Source organism: Podarcis cretensis (assembly GCF_951804945.1).
Source record: "Podarcis cretensis genome assembly, chromosome: 8".
Taxonomy (NCBI): Eukaryota; Metazoa; Chordata; class Lepidosauria; order Squamata; family Lacertidae; genus Podarcis; species Podarcis cretensis.
The window spans coordinates 23405848-23423136 of NC_137177.1; the positions used below are offsets into that span (position 1 = coordinate 23405848).

The 17289-nt window shown below is 46.0% G+C and overlaps 1 protein-coding gene across 3 annotated transcripts in view; it reads right to left on the bottom strand.

The window, feature by feature from the left end:
- Nucleotides 1-17289, bottom strand: part of HIVEP3 (HIVEP zinc finger 3) — a 244559-nt gene that overhangs the window by 113738 nt on the left and 113532 nt on the right. For all 3 annotated transcript variants that reach the window (XR_013841420.1, XM_079985880.1, XM_079985881.1), the window contains exon 2: nucleotides 10800-10890. The gene's annotated coding sequence lies outside the window, so the exon portion shown is untranslated. The remainder of the gene's footprint in view (nucleotides 1-10799; nucleotides 10891-17289) is intronic.

Genomic DNA, 17289 nt, shown 5'->3' on the forward strand with positions numbered 1-17289 from the left:
AGGACGCTTATGAAAGCCTATGGGATGGCTATGAAAGCTGCTAAGAAATCTTACTTTGCAGCTTCCATTGCATCCGCTAGCTCTCGCCCGGCACAACTTTTTAGAATAATTAGATCAATAACGTCCTTAGGAGGACTTTTTTGCGGAGAAAGTCCTGTTGTTCTGCCGTGACCTCCCTGCCAATTTAGATACAGTGACTGAACTGGAGGCCCCTCGACTGACTTCAGGTCCAGTGTTGGACCATTTCGATCGAATACTCCCTGCTGATGTGGATACATTCCTTCAAGCTGGTAGGCCCACCACCTGCCTCCTTGATCCGTGCCCATCTTGGCTGATTAGGGAGTGTCCAGATGTTGCACGGACCCCCCTGGTTGAAATTATCAATTTGTCCCTTGACACGGGGACATTCCCAGGGGAACTGAAGGAAGCAGTGGTATGTCCACTCTTAAAGAATACTTCATTAGATCCCTTAGACCTATCCAATTACCGCCCAGTTTCAAATCTTCCACATCTGGGTAAGGTAATTGAGAGAGCGGTTGCTGAACAGCTTGGTAGGTTTCTGGAGGAAACATCGGCTTTAGATCCATTTCAGTCCGGTTTCCGTCCTGGTTTTGGGACCGAGACGGCTCTGGTTGCCCTAACAGACAATCTCCGTAGACAGCTGGATCAAGGCGGGTCAGGACTGGTGATCCTTTTAGATTTGTCAGCAGCCTTTGACATGGTCGATCATGATCTTCTGGACCACCGCCTCGCAGACGTGGGGATACAGGGCATAGCCCGTAACTGGCTGTGCTCTTTTATCTCTGGTTGGGGACAGAGGGTGGCACTAGGGAGGGAAATGTCGTCGCGCCACTCCTTGGTGTGCGGAGTGCCACAGCGCGCAATCCTCTCCTCAATGCTGTTTAACATCTTTATGCGCCCCCTTGCCCAGATTATCCGGAGCTTTGGGCTGGGTTGTCACCAATATGCTGATGACACTCAACTCTATCTGCTGATGGATGGCCACACCGACTCGGCCCCGAACGCACTGACCAGATGCTTGGAAGCTGTGGCTGGATGGTTTCGTGGGAGACGATTGAAACTAAATCCTTCGAAGACAGAGGTCCTATGGCTGGGTCGGGATGGCATGGGGATGAGGGACCAACTCCCTTCTCTTGCGGGTGTCCAATTAGTGCCATTGCCTTCTGTTAAGAGTTTGGGTGTAATCCTTGACGCCTCCCTTTCCATGGAGGTGCAAGTTACAGCAACAGCCAAGGCGACATTTTTCCACCTTCGCTGCATCAAGCAGTTGGTCCCTTACCTTTCCCGCCCCGACCTGGCCACAGTGATCCATGCGACGGTCATCTCCAGGCTTGACTACTGTAATTCGCTCTACATGGGGCTGCCCTTGAAGCTGACCCAGAAACTCCAGAGGGTGCAGAATGCTGCAGCGAGGCTCCTCACGGGGTCTCTGCCATGGGAGCATATTCACCCAGTGCTTTTCAAGCTGCACTGGCTCCCGGTGGAGTACAGGGTCAGATTTAAGGTGCTGCTTTTGACCTTTAAAGCCCTTCACGGCCTAGGACCCTCGTACCTACAAGACCGCCTCTCCCGGTATGCCCCACGGAGAGCCTCAAGGTCCATAAATAGCAACACCCTAGTGGTCCCGGGCCCTAAGGAAGTTAGATTGGCTTCAACCAGAGCCAGGGCCTTTTCAACTCTGGCGGAATGCTCTGCCTCATGAGACCAGGGCCCTGCAGGATCTGATTTCTTTCTGCAGGGCCTGTAAGACAGAGTTGTTCCGCCTGGCGTTTGGCTTGGAGCCAGTTTGATTCCCTCCCTCTCTTTCTTTTCCCTCTCCTCCTGCGATGGGGCTACATTTTAATATTTTAATGTTTCTATATTTTAATGTTGTATTTTAAATTTTGTTTTTAAGTTGTAATCATTTAACTTGTTTTTATTATTGCTTGTAAGCCGCTCTGAGCCCGGCCTTGGCTGGGGAGGGCGGGGTATAAATTATTATTATTATTATTATTATTATTATTATTATTACTACTACTACTACTACTACTACTCAAACACCTCCATCCCTCTCTCTACTCCATCCAGACAGGCAAAGGACTTATCTGAGTTCAAGGCCACGTGGATGACCAGGGGAGGGCCAGAGAGAGGTTTGGTTTTTTTAAAAATAATATTTATTATCATTTCTTGAAGGTACAAATAGCAAAAATACATACATAAAAACGAAAAAGGAAAATGAAAGAAAAAAAGAAGAAAGAAAAAGGAAAAAGAAAAGAAAAAGAAAAAGAGATTCCACCTTTTAAATCCCATTTTCAATAGCTTCTTTTCTGGACTTCCCCATGCCTCCCCTTCTTGTATTCCATTTCCCATATTTGTTCAGCAAGTTTTTACCTTAATATCATCACTTATTTTAGCCATTATTTCAATGTTATATTTACTTTAGTCTAATCAATGACACTTAAACTATATACCTTATTCATATATAAAAAAGATAAGAGAACAGAAGAAATAAAAAAAAAAAAATACTTTTCCTAAGGTTGTCCCTGGTTCCCATCCACGAATTCCCCATTTTATTACTAATGAATGACATAAAAAAAGAAAAAAGGATTTTTACACTGCATAGTGAAAATCAGGCCCCCTTCGGGCTCCCAAGCCCTCCTTTTCCATCCCCGGTTTCAACCCCAAACCTAAATCCGTAAGTCTATCTTTTTAGCCCAGTGCCCTTACGCCCGAGGCTCTCAAGTCCCCTTCAGTCCCTCTCAGCCGGCTTCTTTGGAAATCTTTTATGTTAAATACCCAAACTCGAAAAAGTACTTTCTCAATACTGTCAGTGATTTTTTCAACCAAGTCAAGTTGTTTAAATGTGAAGCTCCGTCTTTGTTTCTTAAGTTCATACATCCCAGCTAGTCCAACTTTCACTCTGGTCGGGTTTGAAATCATCTTGATAAGTCCTCGGCTCTCATTTGTCTTCTGTATCACTTCGGCCGTCCCTTGTTTAACAAGTGTCTTTTCCTCCTCTTCTTTCTTTAGTTTCATTTCTTGTCCAGCTGCCCGTGTTTTGAGTATCAGGCCCTTTTCCATCTCAGTAGCTATATTTTCTGTTAGTTTCGACTTTGAAGGGCTTGTAGACCAAACATGACCTTGCTCATACGTCTCTTGCAGCTTTCTCATGAGAACGACCAGCTCTTGCAGCTCTGCTCGTATTTCCCAACGTATTTCCATCTTGTAGTGTCCGTGAATCCCCTCTAGAGGGATTCTTGTTACTTAGTATTCCTTTCACTTCCGACCCAAAAGTCAATGTTGTTTGTATCAATCTTCCTTTACTTTAAGTTACTTTATATCAAAATAACCGGCTAAAGTTAAAACTTCCAGTTCTTTCCAGACTTTGACAGCTAATCTGACAGTTGTCAAAGGCTTCCTGTAAGTCCACCACAGGCTCTTTCACGAGTTACTCCCGGTCTCTAGAAAAGTGGTACTTAATCAAAACATATAAGCTCTTGCCCTCCAGCACGATAACTTGATCTTTTAAAGTCCGTGGAATTAATATCTTTTATCCAATCACCAAAGATAACCGACGACTCTTCTCACAACCTTAGTTGGCAGATCCTTGCTGTTAGACTGTTTACAATGGGGGTGAGGCGGACTTCCTCTTTTCACCTCCCCCCGCTCGTGCCAGATCCATAAACGAAATAATTTAAAAAGTTCGGTTCCAAATTACTCACGGGTTGTTGTTCTTAAATTTAAGTCCGAATTTTAGACGGAAGAAGTCAGCGCTGTCCGGCAAATGGCTTGTGGCTTCACTCAGCGGGGGAAGCAGAGGACTCACAGCACCACGCCGCTCCCCGGCACCTGTTCCGTAGCCTTTAAAAAGGCTCCTTCGCGGGTCGGGAGGGCGCTAACGGTGCCCGCCGAGTCACCACGTCCCCGGGCATTCGCGCCCACGGTTTTAAAGGGTCCCCGTGTCGCCGGCACGGCAAGACCCAGCCCCCGTTGAGCAGCTTCCCTCCGGAGCTCGGAGGGAATCCGCCATTAGCCGATTGCGCTAACCCGGGCCAGAGAGAGGTTTGGAGGGCCATGTTGGTCTCTGGGCCTGATTTCCCCCAACACTGAGTAAAAAGTAAATGGCTTTGTAGCACCCGCTTTCCTGTATGCGTGCTCACATGCAAACACAAGCATTTAATGTGTCTTGGATTCAGGAAAAGCATAATTTACCCCCTCTTATTCATTTGCTACTTAATCGCTGCCACTTATTTCTCCATAGATCATTCAGACAGCGGTGGGGGGATGTTTTATAGCAAACATAAACCTGCAGCATAGAAGACAGCTTAACAATGTAACTTGATCTCACCACACATGCGATACAGGAACTTTTGCATCAGTGACTTGGTAGAGGGGTATAAAAAAAATTCACTGCTTCTTCTTTGCCAGACAAGGGGTAGAGTGTTATAAGGAGCTAGCTTGCTTGGGATCAAAGAAATGGTTACTAGGGTGTTTGAAAACACACAAAGAAACAATTGTATGATTTACCCCAGGCATAGGCAAACTCGGCCCTCCAGATGTTTTGGGACTACAACTCGCATCATTCCTGACCAATGGTCCTGTTAGCTAGGGACCATGGGAGTTGTAGTCCCAAAACATCTGGAGGGCTGAGTTTGCCTATGCCTGATTTATCCTAACAGTACGCTGATTCTTTGCAATTATTGAGGCTGCAATCCTGAGCACAAAGAGTAAACTGGCTTCTGAGTAAACATGCATAAGGTTGAGCAGCAATGGTTATTTGGGCTAAGTGTACCCAATGTCCTCAACTGTTTCTCATAATGCTTGGTTTCCAGACATTGGTTGCCCTCCTTGCACACATTCCAGCTTATCAACATCCTTCTTAACTTGTGGTGTCCAGAATTGGCCACAATATTCCAGGTGTGATGTGCCCAAGGCAGAATAGAGTGGTGCTATTACTTCCCTTGATCTGGACACTATACCTCTCTCCATGCAGCTTAGAATAGCATTTGCTGTTTTTGCTGGTGCATCACAATGTTGACTTATGACAAGCTTGTGGTCTGCTAGGACCTTAAGATCCTTTTCACATGTGCTACTTACAAGCCAGGTGTCCCCCATCTTATATTTATGCAGCTGCTTCTTCCTGCCTAAGTGCAGAACCTTACATTTGTCCCTACTGAAATTCATTTTGTTAGTTTGGGCCCAGTTCTCCAATCTGTTAAGGTCATATTGAATCCCAATTCTGTCTTCTGTGTTTTGTGTTACCTGCACATTTGATGAGCATCCCCTCAATCCAAGTCATTTATAGAGACGTTGAACAATGATGGGCCCTGAAGCATCCTGCTTGTCACTTTTTTCCAGAGTGATGAAGAACCATTAGTGAGCCCTCTTGGGTTCGGTCAGTCAGCCAGCTACAAATCCACCTAACATTAAGCTCATCCAGCTCAGCTTCTCTGCAAGAACACTCCCAGTCCTACCTGGAAAAGATGGGAATGGAACAAACCTGGGAACTTCTGCATCCATAGCAGACACTTCACCACTGAGCTCTGTCTCTCCCACTACAAACATGTGTCAAGCATTTATGTCAAACAGTCTCTATGATAATTCATGGCAATGTCCCCACACTGAATCTTATGTCAAAACTATTTTGTACCTATTATCCATCTCTGAAGTTTAAGTAGTTCTGGCATTTTCAGACAAAATGTATTTATTTGGATAATTCATACCCCACACTTTCCGTCTCAAAAGAAATACTCAAGGCACCTTACATCCTTCAACAAATACAAAACAAATCCCTTTGATGCAAGCCCATTTGCAAACTGTCCTCCAACTCCCCATAGCAACGTATTTCTTTTTAAAATCCTGCTCTTCTGCTGCAAAAAGACTCCCATAGCAGCTTACAGAGATCTGTGGGGGGTGGGAAGCAGCCACTGTATTCATGCTTACAATTTAAAAGACGTGACATAAAAGGAAAAGTGATTGGGAGGGAGAGGGAAACAGCAAGTTCAGGCACTAGTTCTTTGCTTTTGAAATGACCAGGTTCATGGAAAGGTGGGGGGGGGGGACAGAGAATTGGAGAGGTGGAGCTAAATGTTCCTGGTATTTCAAGCAGAGCCAATGTACCCATTGGAGAGGTCTTCCAGTTACCTCCCTCCCTCCCTCTTTCTCTCCTGCTTCCTGATGGAATGGCTGCTTCCATGCCAGCTACTCTGTCTTTCTTGCTATCTTCCACATTGCCAATCCAAACACTTCAGGAGCCTCACCCTGCCAAACCCTTAAAATCCTCCACTGAGCCATCCCATCCATTTGCACAGACTTGCTTATTTACTAATCCCAACCCTTGCATCTGAGATCGCTAACTTGTGTCTCTTCCCTACCCCAGGAAGGGAGGGGAGTCGGGCGGCAATACTACCTGCATAGCAGCACTGGGGTGGGGTGGGGGGTGACTGAAGCAATGGAGCGCCATCATTCCCCACCCCCTGCAAGTCTCCAGAGTGAAAGCATGGAGCACTGGTGTCAAAGCACATCGCTCTAACCACAATTTGGTTCCATTATGATTTGGTTACGTGATGAAGCCATGTCATTAGGAAGAATTTTCTGGTGGTAAGAGCTGTTTGGCAGAGGAACAGAAGGTGGTGGACTCTCCTGTGGAGGTTTTTAAGCAGAGGCTGCATGGCCATCTGTCAGGGATGCTTTAGCTGAGATTCCTGCATTTCAGGGGGTTGGACTAAATGCCCACTGGTGTCCCTTCCAACTCTACAATTCTATGATCCAATCACCTGGGATTGGCATGAAGCCAAATCCAAGCGTAGGCAATGTTTCTCTGCCCCTACTCACTCTGAAGCCTTGTGGGAGAAATAATGGCACCTGCCATTGGCAAATTCTCCCCATCCTTCCCAACTGTTTGTGGTCGTGCCTCCAAAATCTCACCCTGGCTCATTCAGTGTGGGAGCATTTGGCTTCCACCCAGCAACAGAAAACCAGCAGGAGATACTTTCCCTTTCTCGTTCCTGTATCTCCATGGCAGGAAGTCCCTTCACCTGCAGGATTTCTGTATGCTGTGCAGCTGTCAGGCATAGGGGAGGAAGCGTAAATGACAAACCAAAATGAATAGCGGGGTTTGCACCATCTCCAGTCTCCTCTCAATGATCTCTTTCATTGTTTACCATGAGGCCTTCCAAATCCCAAACCAGGAAGGTAGGAGGGGCTCCAATTAAAACAGGCCGCTTCCAAACACAGTGGGGCAACAGTTTGCCTAGATAGGGGGATGGAACGAATCACCCTCCAGAATCTACAAATCTTCTCCTGCTCCCTGAAATATCTCACATTGCGATGGTTACAGACTTCCCCCTCTCACTTACAAGGGAAGGGCAGGCCAGTAAAAACAGAGCTCCATCCTGGTAGGAAATCATGCATGCATTTTAATGTGCCACCTGCTTATACAACTCACATCGGCACAGCCTTAAATATAAACAGACAGCCTCTTCCTGGCTGTTAGACGGAGCCCTTACCCTACCCTGACTTGTTCTCGGAACACGCCAAAATTACAGCTCCGTGGAGATCGGCATATTTAAGGGTAGGATGCATCTCCCCCTCCCTCCTCCCACCACCACCACATTTATTTATTTTTTAAGAGAGTTTGGAGGATAATAAATAGGGTATTCATCATATGCCGACCCTAAAGATTGTATCTTTGGAGAATATCCTAAAATTAGCACTCAAAGCGCCCTTACGAGCTGAAAGGGAAACAAATGGAGATTCCAGGCTGATCCTCAAGTTACAAACGCAACTCGCGCATGGAGAGGGGGACCCACAAACCTGCATTCAGTTTCGCACAAGAACAGCGTGTTGATGGGGTCTGCAATAAAGCTCAGTCTCCCAAGTCGGACAGAGCTCAGGCCACCCACTAGATTCAATTCACTGTGATAGGCAACTTTACCTAATTTGTACCTTCCAAAAAAAACCACGCAGATTGAAAAACAGACAGGGAGGTTTCAAAGCAGAGGCTGGATGACCATCTGTCTTGAATGCTTTTGCTGAGATTTCCTGCATTGCAGGGGTTGGACTAGATGACCCTCGGGGTCCCTTCCAACTCCACAATTCTATGACATCCTTCAAAATTTGCATTTTCTCAGGATTTTTCCAATGCAGTTATCCGGCCAAGTAAATGCATATAAAATAACGGGATAAAGGGTGCATAAAATGGTTTACATTCACCTGCATTTTACTCAGAGTAGACCGTTTTAAATACCTGGCCCTAAATTCACCATGTCCTTGATTTCTGTGCATGACTGATATTGTTTGTATCTGTCACTGTTACTTAAACTGTGTATTTTATTGCGTTTTTCAGGGAGTTATTTGAGTTTTCAATAAGTTATTGTAGTAACAAGAACAACAAAGTATATACAATAGAAGAAAACATGTTATCAATCATATGTCCATTGTGGGGAGGGGGGAGAATGGAGCATGCATTATAAAGAATTTCTGGCTATCTCCACTCATGGTGTCATGTTCACCTCCTGAACTGGTCTAGTCTATTATTATTATTATTATTATCATTATTAGAGTTGTACCTTGGATCTCGAACGCATTGCAAGTCGCACGTTTTGGCTCCTGAACACTGCAAACCCGCAAACCCGCAAACATTCTTTGGAACCTGAACGCCCAGTGCGGCTTCCATGGCTTCCGATTGGCTACAGGAGCTTCCTGCAGCCAATCGGAAGCTGCGCCAAGGTTTCTGAACGTTTTGGAAGTCGAACGAACTTCCAGAACAGATTCCGTTTGACTTCCGAGATACCACTGTATTATTACACACACACGGTTTGTGGGAAAAATCAAACAACAAAATTAAGCACTACAGTATGTAAAACATCAAGATCCATGGAATAAGCTTCCACTAATTTAATACACTTCCACTCACTCAATTGCTCACACAAATTCCACATGTACTGACACACCCATAGTTCAGTCAATCCACCTCTACACACATCCACCCACACAAACACACCATTCCTCACGTTCAACAATTACCCCGGCCCAGCACTGCCCTAAGTACATACATAGAAAATACCACACCGCAACCCTGGCAGCCTATAAGACTAAAACCAAATTCACTCTGAGACTCCAAGATCATGACCAGTGCATTTAAACAAACTGCTTTCCCTTATTCCATTTTGAAATATTGTTTCGTCTTTAAAAGTTTTATTTCCTAACATTTCTAGCTCGTCTTCCAACAACAAAAACTTACCAAAAGAAAAATTAGCATATGATGCACCAAAATAACAATAAAACCCACAGATAAAGGAGCAATTAAGAGAGAAGATGTACAGCAATTAAGAGAGCTTACAGCACCATTAACGAAAAAGAGGCAAGTGAACAAGCAGAGGAAAGCTGCCACCGTCAAGAAGATCCTGTCTCTAACAGCTATACAGCTAGTCACCAGAGGCAAGAACGTCCAGAGATGGTCCCCTGAGGATGGTGTTAATTGGCGGCAGATTCTCATAGGAGAAGGTGCCCTTACAGAAGCTGGGGGCCCTAAAGATATTTGCAGGTATGTCAATGTCATTAGCTTCACTGCACATCTCGGAAAATGGAAAGTGCTTCATACAGAGAGGACAGGAACCATGTTTTTACAGCGTTGGCATTTGACAGCGCGGGTAACAGGATGCGACACACAGCTCTGATAAAAAGGAGAGAAAGAATCGACTTCAAGACCAAGCAATCTGATGACGAAACATCCTTTAAAAAAAAAAACTCATCTCAGAATAAACAATTTGGCATCATGGAATTTCAGGATCAGTTAAAGCTGTACAAGGCAGAGGCGAGACAAGAAGAGAGCAGTTGCATTTGGACGATCATGTCTCGGTTTAATAAGGCAAAGTGTGAATGAATCTTTTGTGCCTTCGTGGTGTGAGCAAGCAGACCAGAAAGGCTAGAATTAATCATAGTTTCCTGTTACGTCCGAGTTGGGGAACTATGGTTACCAGTTTTAGCAGAAGCCCGGCCATGCTTTGGAATGGGTTCAGCATCCTGGCTTGTTCTGAAGGTGCTAGCCACAGTTTCCAGTGAGATTGAACAGGAAACTATGGCTACTGAAAGACTTCCTGGGTTGGTTATTCATCCCATAAAGGGAGCAGTGACGAGAGTAAATGCTTTTCATATCTCACTTCATTAAGTCAAGATATGACCAGCCAAACCAAGCCAGTGAGTCTCATACAACCAGTGATGTGGGAAGAATTCCCCACCCCCACCAGCTCTTTATTTTTGTTTGGGAAAAATTCTGTTTCATATATTTGTTAATAAAAATGAATGGATGCCAGTTGGGAAATACAGTGTTAGGCAGACCTGGCAGCTTTCGAGTTTTTAGCTTAGCTCATTAAATACAACTAAAATAAACATGTTAAATCAAGGCATCAAAAAAAATTCCAATGCAAATTATCTAGAAAATTCATTGCACTGCAAACAGCGGCAGCACCTCAACACCTAAAGTTTGGATGGGGAACCTGTGGCCCTCCAGATGTTGTTGGACTCCATTAACCATCAGCCCCAGCCAACGTGGCCAATGGTCAGGGATGATGGGAGTTGTAGTCCAACAGGGTTCCCCAGCCATGATCTAAAACAAACAAACAACTCTGCTTCCAGTGCCTGTCTCTTTGTGTGACCCTTAGAGGTCTTTGGCGTGTCCTTGGGCAGAGCATTAGAGCACAATTGCAACCATCTGCTGAATCTCATCCGGAAATAATTTCTCTCAGCATGCATAACAAGCAAACAAATATATTTTCCCTTACTTAGAGGTCTCTTACCTGTGAAGATGCAACCACAAGTCCCCACTGTATATTTCAGCAACAGTCTTTAAGGTGATCAGCAAGAGGAAGATGGTTTTTGAACAAGAGCCTGGTGAAGAAATGAGAAATTGTTTTGAACATGAAAACTATATTGGCCATGATACATGCATCACAGAGAGACACACACAGAAGGAGACCAGGTTCAGAGGTAATAGGAAACTATGGTTTCCTGCTACACAAACAAGTTTGCACAGATTTTCCCAGCCTTCTCCTCATCTGTTGTGGCCAAAAATTAGAGAACAGAAGCATCCATTTCCACTACCAAACAAATCACGGTTCCCTGTTACATCCGAAGTAGGGGGACTGTGGTTTGTTTAAACTGCGGGTAATGAAAACAAGCCAAGTTCACACAGGATTGATTTTACCTACGTATCACTTACCACGTTTTTCCTTGTTATGGCTTTCCAAGTTAATTAATTAAAGAAATATATAAAGAGAATAAGACCTTGGGCTTGCTCAATGGAACTCCCCCCCCCCCCCGGCCACTGCCTCCCCATGATGACACAGAATTCTCTCCAAAGCCGAAAATGTCTGGCGGAGACCCTAAGTGCTTATCTGTTGATGCAGCAAATATTAGGGTCAGTCTGAAAGCATGCCAGAAATTATGAGCCAGCGCCTCCTGGTATGTGGCACCAACCCAGAATTATGAAGTCACACACACGCACATGTGATATAATTAAGGCACATATTGGTATCTCCTCAATAACGTCAGATAAAAGACTTCACACAATGCGTTACTGAGGTCCGAATTTCCACCCACCCCAAGAGATGACAGCTAATACAGGGGATGATGTGGGTCCAACTTTACAGAGGACACAATTCTGTATCTGAAGGACGATTTGAAGGGCTTCCCGATCCAAATCAAGATTAAAGACATAAGAGTAGGGAGCAACAGGGGCCTTAGATATCTGAAAGAACTCCTCCTTCTCTACTGACCCTCTTGTGTGCTGAGACTGGCAAAGGGGACCCTCTTGGTAGTTCCTCCACCCTCAAAACCTCAGGGGGCAGCAAACCAAGAAAGGGCCTTTTCTGTGGTGGCCCCTAAACTGTGGAACACCCTCCCCACAGAGACACCTTCATTGTACAGTTTCTGAAGGACACTGAAGACATGTATCTTCACCTTGGCTATTGACACTTGAGGAGCATATTTTTAGGATCCACCTTATTTTTTATTGTTGTACTTTTTTGGTTGTTGTTTTTTAAAAAAACCTGTTCCTATTATTGTTTTAATGTTGTAACCCACCCCGGGACCTTAAGGTAAAGGGTGGGAAATGAAACAATGGTGATAATAATTGATGTTGCCCATCTGCAGTGAGGAGCACCTGGGCAGCAGAATGAACAGGCTCTCAGCTTACCCAGTCACATTCTTCCCCACTGTGGTGAGGTGTGTTGTCCTTGTAATTCAATCGTGGGTCGGGAACTTGTGGCTCTCCAGATGTTCAGAACTCCAACTCTCCTCATCACTAGGGCCAACAGGAAGGAGGACTCCAACAACATCCAGAGCACCACAAGTCCACCACCCATGATTTAATTTTTTTCTAAATCTGCATCTACATGTGTAAATTAGCTTCTGCATTTCCCCCTCCCTCCCAAAAAAAATCTCATTTTGGGTGATGTATGTCCTCATTTTGGGCAATGCACTAGCGGTCACTCTAGCAGCCAATGAAACTGAAGGGAACAGGGATAATAGAATCATAGGACTATACAGCTGGAAGAGACCTCAAGGGCCATCTGTAATACAAGATGCCCTGAACAGGAACAGGACCAGAGGATAAATCCCAGTCTTTTGGAACCTTAGCACCCCAGCCAAAGTGAATTCATTTATTCATTTTATGCCGACATCAGGGGCAGAGGAAGGGGGGCGGGGGGCGGGCCGCCCCTGGTGTCACCATTGAGGGGGGTGAAAAAATGCCACCCCTGGTGCCCAGTCAGCTTGTTCCACTGCTGGCCGACATACCTAGATTAGTCTCTTTCATTAAAAAAAAAAACCAGACTCTGGTTACTCGCAGTGGCAGCCACCATGGTGCTCTTGTGGTGTTGTTTGACTCCACCTCCCTTTAGGCCCAGCAAGCAGAACCAATGATCAGAGCTGATGGGATGTGCAACAGCCTCTGGAGAGCACACTGTACCTCTTTGGTCTCTGAACAAAGGGGAAATAGAAGCTCTTTAAAAAAATTATAGAGAGAGAAATATTATATCTGGGAGGTTTTTATTTTGGTCTGTTTGTATTTCGAAGGACCCCCTTGAAATTTTAAGGGAGTCATTCTGATTGGTGAGCTTGCAAGATTGCTTTCCAATAGTATCGGGTTGCTGTTATCACTGCCTGCAACATTTGATCCCTCAAGCCCCTGTTGTTCTCCAGCAACAGCCGCATCACATTGGTATACAAGCTGCTGGTCATCGGAGTCTCTGCCTGTGATTTATAATTCATCAGCCTCTGGTGATCTCATACTCCCCCCCTCCCCAGCCCGCTTTTCTGCTCCACATGCATGTATGTAATGAATTTTAACTCCAATAGTTCTAAGGTGCCGGAAAGGAGGAGGGGAGAGGACCACACATGCACGCATTCTCTCTCCCAGACACACATGCACACACAAAATCCCAGTCACTGCAGAATCCCTGCTGTAACGCAGGCTGGTCACTCCAGGCATCAAAACAACAGATGGAGCCCTAGGCATTACCCCTCTGTATGTCTCTCTCTCTCTTTCTTTTTCTTTCTCTCTCCCTCCCTCCACCCCCTGCTTCTCATGAGTAACAAGAGGGGTTTGCAGTCTCCTTTTCATATAATGAGCCCAAGCTTCTGTTTAATTTTATTTTGCTGAGCATTTTGCAAAAAGAACTGAAAGCAGCTGTTTGCATCTTGGATAGCAGAAGAACTTTGCTACCTCTCAAACTGGAAAGCTTCCTTCCTTTCTTTTTCTTTAAAAAAGAAATGATGGTTGTTATGGCAACTAAGGTTTCTATATTTAAATCCAGGTTTTTGCTGGCAAGTGGAGTCAGCAGCACTAGAACAAACAATAAGCCTCCTGGCTATTGTGCCCTGAGGGTTGCCCTCCTGAGACACTGGAAACAGGAGGCCACAAGGATGGTGGCCCAGTGTCATGGCCAGTGGCAAATGGAAGCTGGCTGCCCCTGTTGCCCAAAGTGAGACAGACGAGTCAATTTCTGATGAAAGGAGGAATCATTCTGCTTTCTCCATCCACCTCCCTCCCGCCTTTCCTCCCTCCCTCCCTCTCTCCCTCTCCACAGGCTGCCACAGTACATTACCTCATCTGGGTAACACAAAAGCTGCAGTGCCTGCCCAAACAGATGGCTGGATGGGAAAGCCCTGGCATAATTCTGCCCAGCAGTTCATGATCTTTTCAGTCAATCTCACTGGCTGGCAGGCTTTTCAAGGTCCACTTGCTGAAGGCAGATTGCTGAGGCTTGAGATGGGGAGATCTGAAGACCACCATGGTCAATCGATTGGTTTTTGTCCACAGGCTCTGTTTTCGTACACAGCTGGGGTTGGGACAGCACTGCTAGAGGACCGAGGATAACACCTGAGAAGGCAGCATGGCCTGCATTTCAGTGGCAGAGCAACTGCACTTGCATGCAGAAGCTCCCAGGTTTGTTCCTTGGCATCTCTAGTCGGGCTGAGAATGTCTGAATCTCTGGACAGCCAGAGCCAATCAATGTAAACAATACTGAGCTAGATGGACCAATGGTCTGGCTCAATATAAGGCAGTCTCCTATTCTCCCCTGCCCTCTCACCTGTGTTTTCACAAAGAGAAGGACCTCTCCATCTGAGAGCAGGTAAGTTGTTGCAGGAAGCGGTGATCCTTAAGGACCTAAGCCACTCAGGGCTCTACAAGATCATCACAAAAACACTCTGAATTGCACCTTGGAAGCAACATCTCTGAAGCTGCAATCTGGACCAAGTGAAGCTGGTTAAGACTCCTCAAAGATAAACCCCACAGAGAATTGCGTTGCAGTATTCAAACCTGGATATACAGTGGTACCTCGGGTTAAGTACTTAATTCGTTCCGGAGGTCCGTTCTTAACCTGAAACTGTTCTTAACCTGAAGCACCACTTTAGCTAGTGGGGCCTCCTGCTGCCGCCGCGCCGCCGGAGCACGATTTCTGTTCTCATCCTGAAGCAAAGTTCTTAACCTGAAGCACTATTTCTGGGTTAGCGGAGTCTGTAACCTGAAGCGTATGTAAACTGAAGCGTATGTAACCTGAGGTAAAGGTAAAGGTACCCCTGCCCGTACGGGCCAGTCTTGACAGACTCTGGGGTTGTGCGCCCATCTCACTTAAGAGGCCAGGGGCCAGCGCTGTCCGGAGACACTTCCGGGTCACGTGGCCAGCGTGACATCGCTGCTCTGGCCAGAGCCAGAGCCGCACACAGAAACGCCGTTTACCTTCCCGCTGGTAAGCGGTCCCTATTTATCTACTTGCACCCGGAGGTGCTTTCGAACTGCTAGGTTGGCAGGCGCTGGGACCGAGCAGCGGGAGCGCACCCCGCCACAGGGATTCGAACCGCCGACCTTTCGATCGGCAAGTCCTAGGCGCTGAGGCTTTAACCCACAGCGCCACCTGCGCCCCTTCAACCTGAGGTACCACTGTATAATGAAGGCAAGAGTAGCTAATGTAGAACCTTCCGGATGTCAACAACTTCTGTCATCCCTGGACACTGGCCATTCTGCCTAATGCTGATGGGAGTTGGAGTCTGACAGCATCTGGTGGCGCTACCTGTGGACTGAGGCAGGTGGTACCATTGTCAGGTCTGACTTCCTCAGTAATGTGGAACTCTTCCTAGCAGTACCTGGAGATGCTCTACCACTGTGCCTCTTTCCCACGGTACAACAGAAGTCCAAAGTACATATTTAATTTTGGGCTACCTGGCAGCAGATTTATTTTAAGAACTTACAAATACTAGGATGAGTTGATTTGTGGGGGTGGGAATGAAAAGAGTGCAATGAGAGAGCCTGAAAGGAAGCAAAAAAAGCACAAGGCTATTAGGAGCAATTTCTAGAGAGGTGATTGCCCTGGCATTAAAATCCTATGAGAAGACTAGAAGGAAACCTCACCACTTAAAATGCTTTAACACTAGACCAGAGAAAGCCCTTAGAAAGCATCAGAGGTAGACATTTTGCCGTGGCCCCCGGGACAAAGGCTAGACTTGATCTAATGGCTCTTAACACTGGCATCTTCAGGGAATCTTCAGTCTCCATTTTCACAGAGTGCAGATTATCAGGAGGTTCTCTCATTCTCTCTCTCTCTCTCTTTCTCTCTCTCTCTCTCTCTCTCCATTGTACACTTTAAAAGCACAAGCTGCTTATAAACAAAGCAAAAAAACCCATGCCCTCCAAATCAGCTGATTTGCCTTCCTTCAATTATCAGAGCATTTTGCACAGAGCTCCACATGGAACATTGTGAGCAATATGGAGAAAATGTATAAGCACCATGGAGGAAGCCATAGGTCCTTCTACCTTAAGGTCAGTTCTACTGTTAGGCAGAGTGTTTCCCCGCCCCTCCCCGGAGTGGGAAAAATGAGAAGTCAAATGAATTATGACATGCTTTCTTTTAGCATGATGAACAAAATGTTTAAGATAAGGTGTTCATATATTTACTCCCCCAAAATGATTTCTAAAACTGTGTAACAGGAAGACTTTCTGTAAGGCTACGTACAGGATCAGATCATTCCAATTTCTATACACTGAAGATAAGCAGGTCCTGGCCTGTATGCCGAGAACGCAACTCTCTGTACGCTGAGAACGCAACGTCGAGAACGCAAGATGCATTTCTGCCTCTGGGAGGGCACTGCCACTGTCACATGGGGGGGGGGGAGAGAGATTCAATTATTTGTTTGTGGCAAAAATGAAAATGGTGGGAGGAACCAGCTGGGGAACCATCAAGGGAGGAAGGCTCAGAGCCCAGGGATTGATGGGAAGATAATGAGAGGTCAGAGGGAGAAGACTGGGATGAGGAGGATGAAGAGCCAACAGGGTTTAGTAAGCGGAGAGAGTCTGGGGCAGAGGGAAGTCCAGAAGCAGGAGAGTGGGAGGGGGGTGGTCAAGAGGCAGAGATGAGTCAGGCTGCCGAAGAGGTCCCCTCCCCGCTGGTCTCACAGAACCAGGAGAGGCATGAAGAGGGCAAAGGAGAAGTTAGCAATCACACAGGCACAGTCTCTGATTGCTTGGGGCAAATCCTAGAGAGGAGGGGACTTATGCAGCTGTGGGAAGGTGAGACCTTCAGTCTTCACAACTGCTTCACAGGGGCAAGGCCTACTGAAGAAGAGTTGCTGTGCTCATGAGGCCTTGCACTCCTGTGCAGATCCTCTTTTTTTCTAATAAAGAGTTAATTCTTTGTGTGATTTACTGCTGGCTCACTCCTGCCACTTCCTCACTACAATGAGACATACTGTATTTCGATGATGCTGATGACAGCAGTTTGTTGTTGCTGT